Genomic DNA, 13118 nt, shown 5'->3' on the forward strand with positions numbered 1-13118 from the left:
AGGGATCCAGGGGCAGCCACAGCTGCTCTGGGCACCCTGTGCCAGGGCTTCACCACCCTCACAGCCAGGAATTCCTTCCCAATCTCCCATCCATCCCTGCCCTCTGGCAGTGGGAGCCATTCCCTGTGTGCTGTCCCTCCATCCCTTGTCCCCAGTCCCTCTCCAGCTCTCCTGGAGCCCCTCCAGGCCCTGCAAGGGGCTCTGAGCTCTGCCTGGAGCCTTCTCCAGGATCCAGAACCTTAGACTTAACTGAGCACCAGGTATTCTTCATCATCATCATCATCATCATCCAGCTGAACCACAGCATGGAGAGTTGTGATGTTCCTGCTCTTCCTTGGAGACCTATGGGGACACAAGGCTTCAAAACCAGTTTCTCAAAGGCAAAATTGAGGGAACTCCAGAGCCTGGAGGCCCTCCTGAAGGATTTCTGATGGATTTCACTTTGATTTTGGGAGGTCTTGGCTGGGTTGGAATCCCAGACTTCCTTCATTTGAGCTCAAAAAAGAACTATTTCCCCATTTTTACTTCTGGCAGCTCTGAGCTCACAGATGTGGAGGAGCTTGAAACTTTCTGGCATGACATGGAACTTGGGTTTCATCAGCACAGAGTTACATGAAACAAGAAATAAGACCAGAAGTATAAATTTTATTTACCATCAGAAGAGGAAATTTTCCTTTGAGCGGAATAAATGTGGAAGTCTTAAAGCCAAGTTGCCTTCATTTTGAAAAGTCATTTGTTGAGCAGTGTGAATTTCCATAGAGGTCCCTTCCAACTCAGGATATTCTACCCTGTGATAAAGAGTGGTGGATCCTGGAATAATTGAGACCTTCACAGAAGACTTCCATAGTTATATATATATATATATATATATATATATATATAAAATCTCTGTGTTTTCTCTCTGCAGAGTTAATACCATTGGGAATTTCCTGGGAAAGAGGTGAGGAGGTCCATGAGAAGCTCCTAAGGATCTTCCTTTGTCCAAGAGGAAAAGTGGGGAGAATGTGTGTAACTGAAAGAGTGATGCATTGCAAAATATCTCTGAATATCCTCTGATTTTTTAATGTTACTTTTAAAGAAAAGTTTGTACAAGAAATGGACTCCTCCCTGGAGGGATTTAAAATCCATGTGGATGTGGCACTTGGGGACAGGGGTGATGTCCTTGGCAGTGCTGGGGGAATTATTGGACTCTATGATCCAGAGGATTGGCTTTTCCAAACTTAATGATTCCATGACTCATTTTACCACATTCTTCTAATTTTCCTCATAATTTTCAGCACTTAGTTTACAAATAAACTGCTCTGATCAGTTCAATTTTAAATAGTGAAACTATATACAGCTTGGAAACTCTCTCATGATGTGAACATCTTTTATTTTCCTGCAGTTCCTACATAAAGTACAATGAATGGAACAAGTGAAAGTGCTTGCAAGAGTCCATTAGAAACAGCCTTTATTCATTGATGAATCCTTTATTTCCAAGCCACTTTAAGATCTTTCCATTAGCTATTTTTAAACCATTTGTTATGCATTCACATTGATTTTGTGTATTTTTTTTTTACCCTCAAATCATAGACTGAGTCAGCACCACTCCTGATAACAAGTGTGCTTGTGATTTTATTAAAGAACAAGATGAAGTTTGTTCTGTGACAGGAACCATTTGCCATGACAACTGCTGATTGCTGTCCCAGTTCATCCCCACACTCCTGCTCCTTCTCAGCTGGTACAAACCACTCCATCACACCAGGAGCGATGCTGGACGAGCCAGCCTGAAACTTTGTGCACTCGCCTGAGTCACGCTCTTCAAATATTGACTAAGTGCTGTTTTTCTTCTTGGAAATGCTCTCCTGGGCTGTTCATGAACTCTCACATTCCCACCTGGTGTGAGAACAGCCATCTGAAGAGCCAGCTCTGCAAATGATGACACACATGTCCTCTAGGCTCGCCGGCTTCAAAATGTTAGTTGTGCTTTTGATGTTTTTTTTAAAGTTGCTTGGGTAGGAAGCATTTCATCATCATTATATAACATGGAAATGGCATTCAACTTTGTCCCAAATACAGGCAGAAAATATTTATCAAACACTTCTGGTTTTTTTTTTGTTTTGTTTTTTTTTTTCTGTTTTGTTTTGTTTCACACAGCTATCCAAATATATTTGGATACACAGGCAGTATGGTAACTGGACTCTGCTAAAATAGTGTTCATCAAATTAAGCAGAGTTCCAAAAAATCTTTGTGTACAATGTGTTAATTTCTGCACAGGGAATATTAACTCAGTGACTGGTTTAGAAAAGATCTTGGTCAACTGGTTTAAAAATCCCCTTTGTGAGTGTTTTGAGTGTTTCCTCTGCTGCCAGACATATGAGGCTTGTCTGTCTGTTTACATTTTTTTTTTTCCCACCAGCACTCTTGGCACTGTTCTTATACCAAGGTTAAAGTGCCTTTTGCTGGATCTGAAATGTTCTTCCAGAGCCACAGATCCACATTCCCTTACTCCTGCTCCAAGCAGCAGCAGAATATCCCCCTTGCTCCAAAAGACAAGAATTAGGAGGCAAGGGGAGGGTCATTCCTGGGACATCAAATCCTGTCTCTCTCAATGCAGCTTTGTTAAATTGTGCAGGTTTTTTCTTCCTTCTTTTCCCCCCCTCCATTGTTCCAGGGCAAACAAAGGAAGAAAGCAACGATCCCTGACAGAAATAATCACCCTTTCAGGCTTTGATCTGGCAAAATCCTGGTGTTCAGAGTTCACCTCTGTGCAGGTGAAGCTCATGGAAAGCCAGGCACAGGGAGGTTCCTGGCAAAGGAAAAGCTGAGCTGGGGATGTGCTGCTGCTGTGGGCTCAGCCACCACTCCAGGCTCCTCCTCACCTCATCCTGCATCTCCAGAGTTGTGGATTTTGTCCTTGGAGTAAGGTAACCTGGCCAACGTGACACAGTTGGTGGGATAAAGGAAAAGTTTCTGACCGTGAGCCTGGAAAATAATATTGTCAGAGAGATGTGGGATATGAATTATTGCTCCTTCTTTTTCTAACAAAATGACCTTGTATTGTCCTCCTGGAAAGAAGGGGACAAAGATGTGAAAGGTATGAAACTTCAAATGTGGAGCTGCACTCCATCTTCTAGCCAAGACTCCTTGAGCATTTTTCTGAGGATTGCTGCCGAAAAGTTGGTTGCAAGGTAGGCTCACAGAGGTTAAAATACCTCTCCCATAAATGGGATTGCAATCCAGATTTGGGGTCACAGAATCCCAGACTGGTTCAGGTTGGAAGGGACCACTGGAAATCAGCTGGCCCAAGCCCCCTGCTCAAACAGGGCCCCCCAGAGCCTCTTAGTCAGGATTGTGTCCAGGTGGCTCTTGGATATCTCCAGTGAGGGAAACTCCAAAGCCTTTCTGGGCAGTGTTCAGTGCTGGGTCACTGCACAATAAAATTCTTCCCCATATTCAGATGGAATTTTATGTGTTCCATTCTCTGGCTGTTGCCTCTTGTCCTGTTGTTCAGCACCACTGAGAGGAACCTGGTCCATCTCTGGTCCCCTTCTTCAGGTACTTAAAGCCCTTCAAACCCTTCAAACCCAGTTTTTTTCTCCACTTCTCACAGAGCACTGAGGTGTCCCATGGTTGTTACCACTGATTCATTTTCCTTGCTAGAGATGGTGAATAGGTGGATGAAAAGAATGAAGAAAATATGGTTCTGGTGTTTGCAATGAGTTGAAACACGATGCAGAAATTCCTCAAAGCTTCACTTTCTTCAGGTCTTTCATTTAGCCAAAGCCCTTAAAATATAATCTGAGAGTAAATTTATTTCTTTGCATTTTGTTTTTCTTTCTGCTACTTTTATTTCCAGAGGAGATACTGAGAGTTTGGGCACAAAGGGGGCCCAAATTAAGTTTTGTAGGCCCAAGAACAATAAATGAAGGTGACACAGATACTTTTTAGGGACAAAGGGAGAGGTGTTGTGTAACGTTCCAGTCAGTGTTGCCTGTGGACTTGAAGGAATTAAGGCTGGAGTCAAAGTCTCTGTATTTTCACAGTGTCAACCACTAAGCCAGGAGACAAAGCACCCCAGAACTTTGGGAAAATGGGAAGCTGGCTCCTTTCTGTAGGTGCTGAAGTCAAGAGCAAGAGGTCTCTGTGTCTCCCACACACGTTGCTTGTCGGGCATCTGAAAGGAACAACACACAAAGCAAGCACTGGAAGCACCACAAGGGAAAATAAAACCCCTTTTATTCTGCACAAAACCCTCTGTCTGATGAGTGCCTGAGAAGCCAAGAACAAGACATGGTTACAAGTTGAGAAAAGCTCCTGCACACAGAGATTAAAAAAGGAACAAATGAAAATCCCTCCCTCATTCCCTTGGAACAGGGCTGGAATACACAGGGACAGGGTGAGGAGGGTTTTGTGGGGGTGTGGGGCTGTGCCAGAGTTCACAGCTGAGGATCCTGAGAGCGGGGTCAGATGAGGAAAAATGACATTTTAATGCCCTCAGGGCCAGAGTCACAAGGCCTGGGAGGTTAGACACGAATGGTTTGTCTCATAGTAACACCCCAAAGTGGTGCTGGAGCTGCAGGACCCTGGGAACACTTGGCACTAAAAGTGACTTTGAGGTCACTGTCAGCACGATCACGTGTGAAATCCTGGCTTTGCTGGCCCTGGTGTGAGACTTTCCACTGATTTCAGCAGGGTTAAAAATTCACCTGCTCTCTGGCGTTCATCCTTTCCCTTCCCAAACGTTTATTATTGCCAATCCCAATGCACTGGATGTATTTCTGGCTCAAAGCTGCCATGACTGTCATGCACAGTGAATCATAAGAGATGTTAAGTGCATTATCCAGCCCTGGTGGCACACTCTGTTCCAGGAAAGCATGGCAGCAATGCTCATCATCCCATCCTCCATGGGAGCACTGAGGGAAATGTTCCCCAGCGAGAGACCAGCACTGGAAATTCTCACATACAGCCAGGTACCACTGAAATACCGACTGAAATAGCCCCTGCTTGAGAAGACCTTTAAGCCTCCACGAATCTGCAGGGATGTGTGGGAACTCAAAATGTCCCTCAGACATTTTTGGAGGTTCCAGGCCCTGGTCAGAAGCATTTGAGACCCTGGCAGGCAGCTGCAAACAGCTGTGATTTTGGATTTGAGCCATGGAATGAGTTACCAACCTTGCAGGAAGAACAAGAAGTCACAAAAGTTTAGATATTAGAGTAGAAGTAGTTACAAAGTAAAGGGAAGAATTTTTGAGTACTGTACAGGGGGGTTTTGGTTTTGTACATGGGGGTCAGAGGTTTTAAGATGGAGGGATCTAGGCCTGTCCTGTCCTCCCTCTTTCTTCTTCCTTACCTCCATGCTCTTGGTGATGTTGGCACTCACAGATTGGTTTAGAATAGAAAATCACCATTTAATATAGGTAATAGGCATTGGGGAAAAACTGTAACCATGTCACACGTAATGTACCATATAAAAGAGAGCAGCAGCCCTGGGTGGGGAGAGAAGAAGCAGTCGGGGTCAGAGAGGATGTCAGGGTGTGTGTGTGCCTCTGCCTGAGCTCTGAGCAAACCACAGCAGCCCCAGAAGAAAATCCTTTAGATAACTTGCACTAAACTGCCTTGAGACCAGACAACAAGAGGCTGCAGAGTTTTCTTTGGAAGCTCGGGCTGGAGGAGAGACTTTTCCACCACACGGAGCCACCTCGACCTAGGGTGAGCTCCAGCAGGGATGAAGAGGTTGCAGACTCTGTGAGGTGTCACCTGGCAGCAGCTGAATTGTCAGAATCCATGGTATTGATGATTCCGAGATTGTAAAAGTCTCTGTCTCTCAGCCCCCTGCCAAAGCAGAAGCCATAATTGGTCTGTGCTGGTTTCCAGGTTGTTTATTCTGTTGATCTCTCACATGTTCTGCTGCCCTGCCCAGCTCTGTCCTGCAGGGCAGCGTGTGGGGCTCTGCCCTCAGTGGGATGTTACAAACATTAAATACCAGAAACTCCCTGGGCTGCATTTACAAGAACGTGCCAATATCTGTCACCTACGTTGGACAGTGTGTCCCCAGCCTGAACCAGCAGAAAAATGCCAACACCACAGTGAGACATGGAGGGCATGAAGAAGGAGAAAAAGGACAAGGCACACCCAATTTCCTCCAGCTTGTCCCCTTTGGACCCCTCATCTAGAATCCTAAAATTTTACTATTGCACCTGTGCCACACTTAATTATTACTGATATCAAACACTCAGAGCTTTCAGGCATAAATCTTTCACTTGTTACATGGAAACACTTCCAACAAAAGCCTCCAAGTCCTACAGGACACTCCAGTTTTGCTCTTTGGGGAATATTCCAGCTGCTTCATTCTGCCCCCTGTGCCAATTTAATTCTCTTCCACTCTTAAGAGGCCCTTCTTTTATGTCATAGCTGGAAGGTGGTTGGAGCTGTAGTTTTGAGAGGGACTAAAGACCAGCTGTTCCTTCAGCCAGGCCACTGGGGCAGGCAGGAGATGTCCTTTCTATTTATAGTGGAAGCTCTATTTTAGCAAGTACTGAAGAGCCTGGCAAGGAAAGTCAAGAGAGGTGAGCTGTTCCAGTTAAACTTATTTAACTTTCACATTTTCCAAGATGTGAAAGGCAATCTGTGCTCATATGGTACAGAGGGTTCAAAAAGGGGAAAAACCCCATAAAAAACATAAAGAAAAAAGAAAAAAAAAAGAAAAAAAAAAAAAGAGAGAAAGAACAAACATCTGATGTGGAAAATCCTCCTGTGTAGAAAATATGACTCTGGTAGGAAGCCTGATTGTGGTGGAGAACTTCCAAGGACTTGGATTGTGGAAAAGGCCACTTGAGGACATTTCCTCCCTGTGTCTTTGCAGAGCCAGACAATCATCTCACCATGAAAAAAACTTTTTGCTTCCCATCAACTTATACTCTCTTCCATCTGTGTACAGTGCCAGAATTTCTCATTTATATCATTAACAGTGACATACAAGAGTACTTCCAACACCTCCAGTCCGAGTGCCAGGGATGGGGACATTGTGGTCACTCCAAGGACTGAGTTCCTCCTGTTTCTGTTTCATGATCTGTCCCTGGGCTGGCAGAAATGCAGTAACCCAAACCTTTCAGAGTATTTCCCCTTCTTTAGTGGGTTAAACCATCCCCCAAAGTGATTTATTAAAAAAATTTGGATATTGATCTAGTACCGATATCCAACTGTGATGGACAAAACTCTCTAACAGTTTAAAGTTAGAAAGTGTGTGTTTATTGTGCGTGTGGGATCGCTCCCAAATCCACACCGCAGCTTCCAGGTGATTACAGAGTCTTTTTATCCATACAGGTATTGAATACCCAAAATACAAATACATATTCATCATTTTGGTACATCCCATTCCTCGCTTCCTATGCTAATAATTTCAAAATCTATTCAGCATGAAGTTTGTTCCTTGAAATGGGTTGGTGTCCCTTTCATGGGGAGGGGTCCCAAAATGAGGAAGTCAATGAAGTCTTCCTCGTTCTGACCTTTCTACCTTTGCAATGCCAATATGACAAATGAACTCTTGGTAGAACTCCCATTGCTTGTCTTCAATTGGTTTCAGAACACAGGAGGCCCACAATTGTCTCATGTTCCTAAAGGTGATTTGTCAGTTTATATTCTACATTATAAACCCAGCTAACTAAACATTGTGCTGACAAGCAATCAATTATTAGTTAACTACTAACTCCTAACTTCATCAAGGCCTACTCATTTATTTTGATTAAAACTCTAGTAAGGCTTATTTCTAACTAAAACCTTAGCTGCTTGAAAATCTCTAAACTCCTTAAAATTTACGTTTCAAAAGCATCCTAAAGGCTTCCAAGGAAAGGCTGGTTGTTTATTTGAGTCCCAGGTCACGCAGCCCTCTCCCTCCAGGGCAATGCATGAGTGAGAAGCTTTCAGTCATGAAACCAGGTTTGTACAGCAGGGTGGATCTGCACACCAGTGCTGTCTTTAATGCTCATTTCTCTGCTCCCCAAAGAGTTGCTTGCTCAGGGGAAAAAAAGGCACCTGCCCTCCGAGATTGGCTCAGAACAGTGTGGAATTTCGGGTGGGTGAGGCAGGAGCACGTGTGTGGTGTCACTCTCACTGCAGCTGATCTCACACCCTGATCCTGGGGTTTGTTTGTGCCACGGGACTTTCAGCCCTGGCTTGTCACCTGGGATTTGTGTTTCGGGAGGGAGGTTCTGGTGACACAGTGCCACGTCCAGAGCTGCTGTCAGCACCCAGCAGCCTGAGGAGCAGCACTTCACAGGTTTAGTCAAGTGAACATCCTTATCCAGGTGTAGTGGTTTTGGTCTGTTAATTAGATTTTATTCATTTTTTCCATTTTCCAGCTAATGCACTAATTAGCGTGGTGGCTTTAGTGTTGGTTCATAATTAGTGTACTCACTTCTTGTTGTGAGATAGGAGAAAAGTAAAATAGGTTTAAAATTGTAAAGGGGTATGTCGTGGTTTGGCACAGGAAAACAAATCTTCTCAGCAGGAAGAGGTCAATCCAGTCAGGGGTCAGGTTTGGATAGAATGAAAATTTTATTAACTGTAACTAAAAGAAAGTAATAAGAATTAAAATAAACTCTTTCGAATACTCTTTTTCTCTATATAACATTTTTTTTTTTTTTACTGACAATGTAAAGAAACAAAACTTAAAATTACTAGTCAGTTTATTATTTTTAAAATAGTTTTTTTAAAGTTTACGTAGGGAGAGAAGTTTTTTTTGTTAATGTTATGGAGAATTTTCTATAAGAAAAAAGTAAAAATGGACATCAGGTGTCCTGTGCCTCACTCTCTTTTCCCACTGATTTTAAGTCAGCAGTTCTGGATGGGAAGAGAACAAAACCAAAATTACAATGGCGTATTCCCAACCCTCCTGGCCTGGATGGGCAGCCAGGGTTAGAGGTTGTGGCCTGGGGAGGAAAAGCAGCGTCAGACAAGGTGGATATGGGGCAGGTGGAGAAAACCCCGAGCAGAGTTTGCCCATCAATTTCTGTCCAAGAACATGGGGAGAAGATTTGACCTTTCACCGCCCCGTGCCTGAGCCAGAGCCCAGCAAGAGTCACCCAGCAAAGGTTCTGCCCTTCCTGCTGCCTCTCCTGTGACCTGAGCGTGGCTCAAAGGGAGAGGCACAACTTCTCTTGCTCCAGGAGAGTCCTTCCCCTGCTCACAGGGGGGCTGAGCTCACCTCGGGGGTCCCCAGCACAGGGAGGACACGGAGACCTTGCAGTGAGTCCACCAAGGAGGACCAAAGGGATGGAGCACCTCTCCCTCAGGGAAAGGCTGGGAGAACTGGGATGGTGCAGTCTTGGAGAAGAGAAGGCTCCAGGGAGATTTTAGAGCCTCTTCCAGAGCCTAAAGAGGCTCCAGGAGAGCTGGAGAGGGACTGGGGACAAGGGATGGAGGGACAGCACACAGGGAATGGCTCCCACTGCCAGAGGGCAGGGATGGGTGGGAGATTGGGAAGGAATTCCTGACTCTGAGGGTGGTGAGGCCCTGGCACAGGTGCCCAGAGCAGCTGTGGCTGCCCCTGGATCCCTGGCAGTGCCCAAGGCCAGGCTGGGCTTGGAGCAGCCTGGGATGGTGGAAGGTGCCCCTACCCATGGCAGGGGTTTGGAGTGAGATGGGCTTTAAGATTCCTTCAAACCCAAACCATTCTGAGATTATCTCTCTCTATCAGCTGAAGTTTTGCCAAGAAATCCTCCTTGCAGGAAACTCAAGCCTGCAGGATCACGTTGCTCAGAAGGCAGCAGCTCATATTCTGATTAACTGTGAGAGCTGGGGATGCTCACCTGGAGAAGACAAGGCTCCAGGTAGAGCTCAGAGCCCCTTGGAGAGCTGGAGAGGGGCTGGGGACAAGGATGGAGGGACAGGGCCCAGGGAATGGCTCCCACTGCCAGAGGGCAGGGATGGGTGGGAGACTGGGAATTGGGAATTCCTGGCTGGGCTGGAATTCCCAGAGAAGCTGTGCCTGCCCCTGAATTTCTGGAAGTGTCCAAGGCCAGGCTGGACAAGGCTTGGAGCAGCCTGGGATGGTGGAAGTTGTCCCTGCTCATGGTGGGTGTTGGAACAAGATGGGTTTTAAGGTCTCTTCTCAGCCCCACCATTCTCAAATTCTAGGATTGCTACTAGTCTTGTGAATTTTAAAAAATTCTCCATTAATTCCATATGCTTCCCTTCTCTCCTGTCTCAAGGCCCAAGCAAAGCCAGCCAAGAACCCACATTTTGCAACTGCTGTAACTCTTGTAGCTGTTTTGGATGCTGGCAAAGAAATTCCCCAAGAAAGAGGCCAGAGCCAGCAAAAATGTGTCAGGTTTCAGGGCTGCTGATAAGATGGGGAAAGGATCTGTTTCCCAGGCAGCCAAATCATAAATGACAGCTGAAATCAAGCAGTGATTTCTATTTTTATTCATCTTTACTCTTTACTTTACCTTGCTTTCACCAAATCTTTTTTTGTAGAACGAAAGGAAGAGCCTATTGCAAAGGGTTCTGGGTTTTTTTTCCATGGATCCTCTGTCAGCTACACAAGGAAACCGCAAACACATTATTGGTCACTTCATGGCAAACACAGGTGCAAAAGGCCTTTGGCAATTAATATTTCCTCATTTTCTTGGTCTGCTCAAGCTCATTTATCTCATCCAAACTAAACACTAGAGAGAACATCCCTCTGCCTTGTGATTTTCCCCAAGGGCCATGCTGCCTCCCTTTCCCTCACATCCAACTTTTCCTCTCTGTGTGGCCTGTGGATGCTTCGGCTCATGCTGGAGCTCAAAATATCTCTTAGACATTTTTGGAGGTTCCAGGCCTTGGTCAGAAGCATTTGAGACCCTGGCAGGCAGCTGCAAACAGCTGTGATTTTGGGTTTGAGCCATGGGATGAGTTACCAACTTTGAAGGTGGAACAAGCAGTCACAAAGGGTTAGATAGGATAGTAGAAGTAGTTACAAAACAGAGGGGAAATTTTTTAGTATTGTACAGGGGGGTTTTAGCACCTGTACAGGGGGGTTTTACTTTGTACATGGGGGTCAGAAGTTCTAAGATGGAGGAAAGTGGGCTGATCCTGTTCTTCCTCCTTCTTCTTCCTTACCTCCACGTTCTTGGTGATGTTTGCATTCACAGGTTGGTTTAGAGTAGAAAAGCACCATTTAATATAGGTAGTAGGTATTGGGGAAAAACTGTAACCATGTAACACGTAATGTCCCATATAAAAGAGAGCAGCAGCCCTGGGTGGGAGAGAAGAAGCAGTCGGGGTCAGAGAGGATGTCAGGGTGTGTGTGTGCCTCTGCCTGAGCTCTGAGCAAACCACAGCAGCCCCAGAAGAAAATCTTTTAGATAACTTGCAATAAACTGCCTTGAGACCAAACAACAAGAGGCTGCAGAGTTTTTCTTTGGAAGCACGGGTTGGAGGAGAGACTTTTCCACCACATGAGATCCCAGACCAAGCCTGGGGTTCCCACAGGCTCATGGATGCAGTGGGGAACAAAAACCATCTCTGTGTCTCCTCATCATCAATAAAATGCTTCCCCCCCAGCTCTTCTGCTCCTGGTTTTGGGGGTGGCCTCATCTTCTGAGAAGAAGCTCATCCCCTCTGGGCTCATTCCATCAGCTCAGTTTGAAAACATTTTGCTGACAGCAGACAGGAGAAGCTCCTTGTCACCACCTGAGCCTGTTCTGAATCAGCTGGTGGAGCTCAAGTGGAAAGATGCTTTGGCTTGAGGTGGATCCATCCTCAGCTTCTCTGAGGATTTGATTCAGTCAAGGGAGCAGGAGCCCCTCCAGGAGCTCTGTGGGCTCTTGCTTTATTTTCTTTTACTCAGTTGTTGGTACCTAAGGCACCCTGAAGAGAGAATCACAGAATTCAATAATTACAGAATCATAAAACCACAGAATCACAGAATGGTTTGGGCTGGAAGGGATCTTCAAAACCATCTCATTCCACCCCCTGCCATGGGCAGGGACATGTTCCACTATCCCAGGCTGCTCTAAGCCTGGTCCAACCTGGCCTGGAACACTTCCAGGGATGGGAAGATGCCATGGGGGTGTCTTTTCTTTTGCCTTCATCCAAGCTTGCTGTGGGTTTCCCTCCACACCCACTGCAAAAGTCAAAGATGGCCCTTTGCAACCATTCCCCATCCAGTGCCCTGGAGGCACGAAACTGGTGGAGGAAGGATTGCCCCACAAGGACCCAGCCCTCTCTCCTGCTGGAAGAAGGACTGGGAGGATTTCCCCACAAGGAGCCAGCCCTCCTCTGCCCCCACTCCTGGAGGAAGGAGGGCTCCTCTAAGAGCTGGCAGGAGGGACTGGGCTGGTCCTCAGAGTCAGAAGGGACAGGGAAGTGCAAAGAGCAAACACAGCCACCCTAAATCCCAACTTTTGATGCTGCAGAGCAGCACAGATCACCCAACCCATCTCCATACAGCCCCCTCCTCCTTAACCCCACAGCAACCCACCACAACTACAAAGATGTCTCAAGGCAGTACATTTTGGAAATTCAGCTTCCTTCTGGCTCGATTTCAGCCTGGATTAACTCTTCTTTGAGATCTGAAATAGTTTTTGTGGCAAATTTGATTTGTACAGGTGATGTTTATTTATTTCGTATCATTCTTTCTCCCTTTTTTGGCAACAACATAGATGGTGATCCAGATATGCCTGCTCAAATTATAACATTTCTAGAGTGTTCAGAAGGTTTTAATAACTCTTAATAAATATGATTATGTATGATTTAAAGGCCTTAACCAAGACAGAGAATTGCTGGCATGGTGTGGTGCCAAACAAAAAAGTGCAACCATGTTTGCTGCCCAAAATGTGCAAACTCCAAGGAGAAACTGAAAAAAATCAAGAAAAAGGAAGTGTTTAAACATATTGCCGGAGAGTAAAGCAAAACACTGAACCATCAAATGGTCTGTGGGAGGGCACATGGGGCTCTGACAGAGTCTGGATGTAAATCCAGGTCAGAAGGTATCCCCAAGCCAAAAAACAGCTGCTCCCTCCCTCACATCTGTCTCCAGGGCCCCTCTTAGAGAAGGATCAGGGAAAAATCACTGGGGTGAAAACAGCACTGCAAGAAAGGGCTGAGGGAAGGGGCTGGTGTCTCCTGCAGCCCTGCTCCTGCCCTGCCCTCTC

This window comes from Lonchura striata, chromosome 6 (assembly GCF_046129695.1).
Source record: "Lonchura striata isolate bLonStr1 chromosome 6, bLonStr1.mat, whole genome shotgun sequence".
NCBI lineage: Eukaryota > Metazoa > Chordata > Aves > Passeriformes > Estrildidae > Lonchura > Lonchura striata.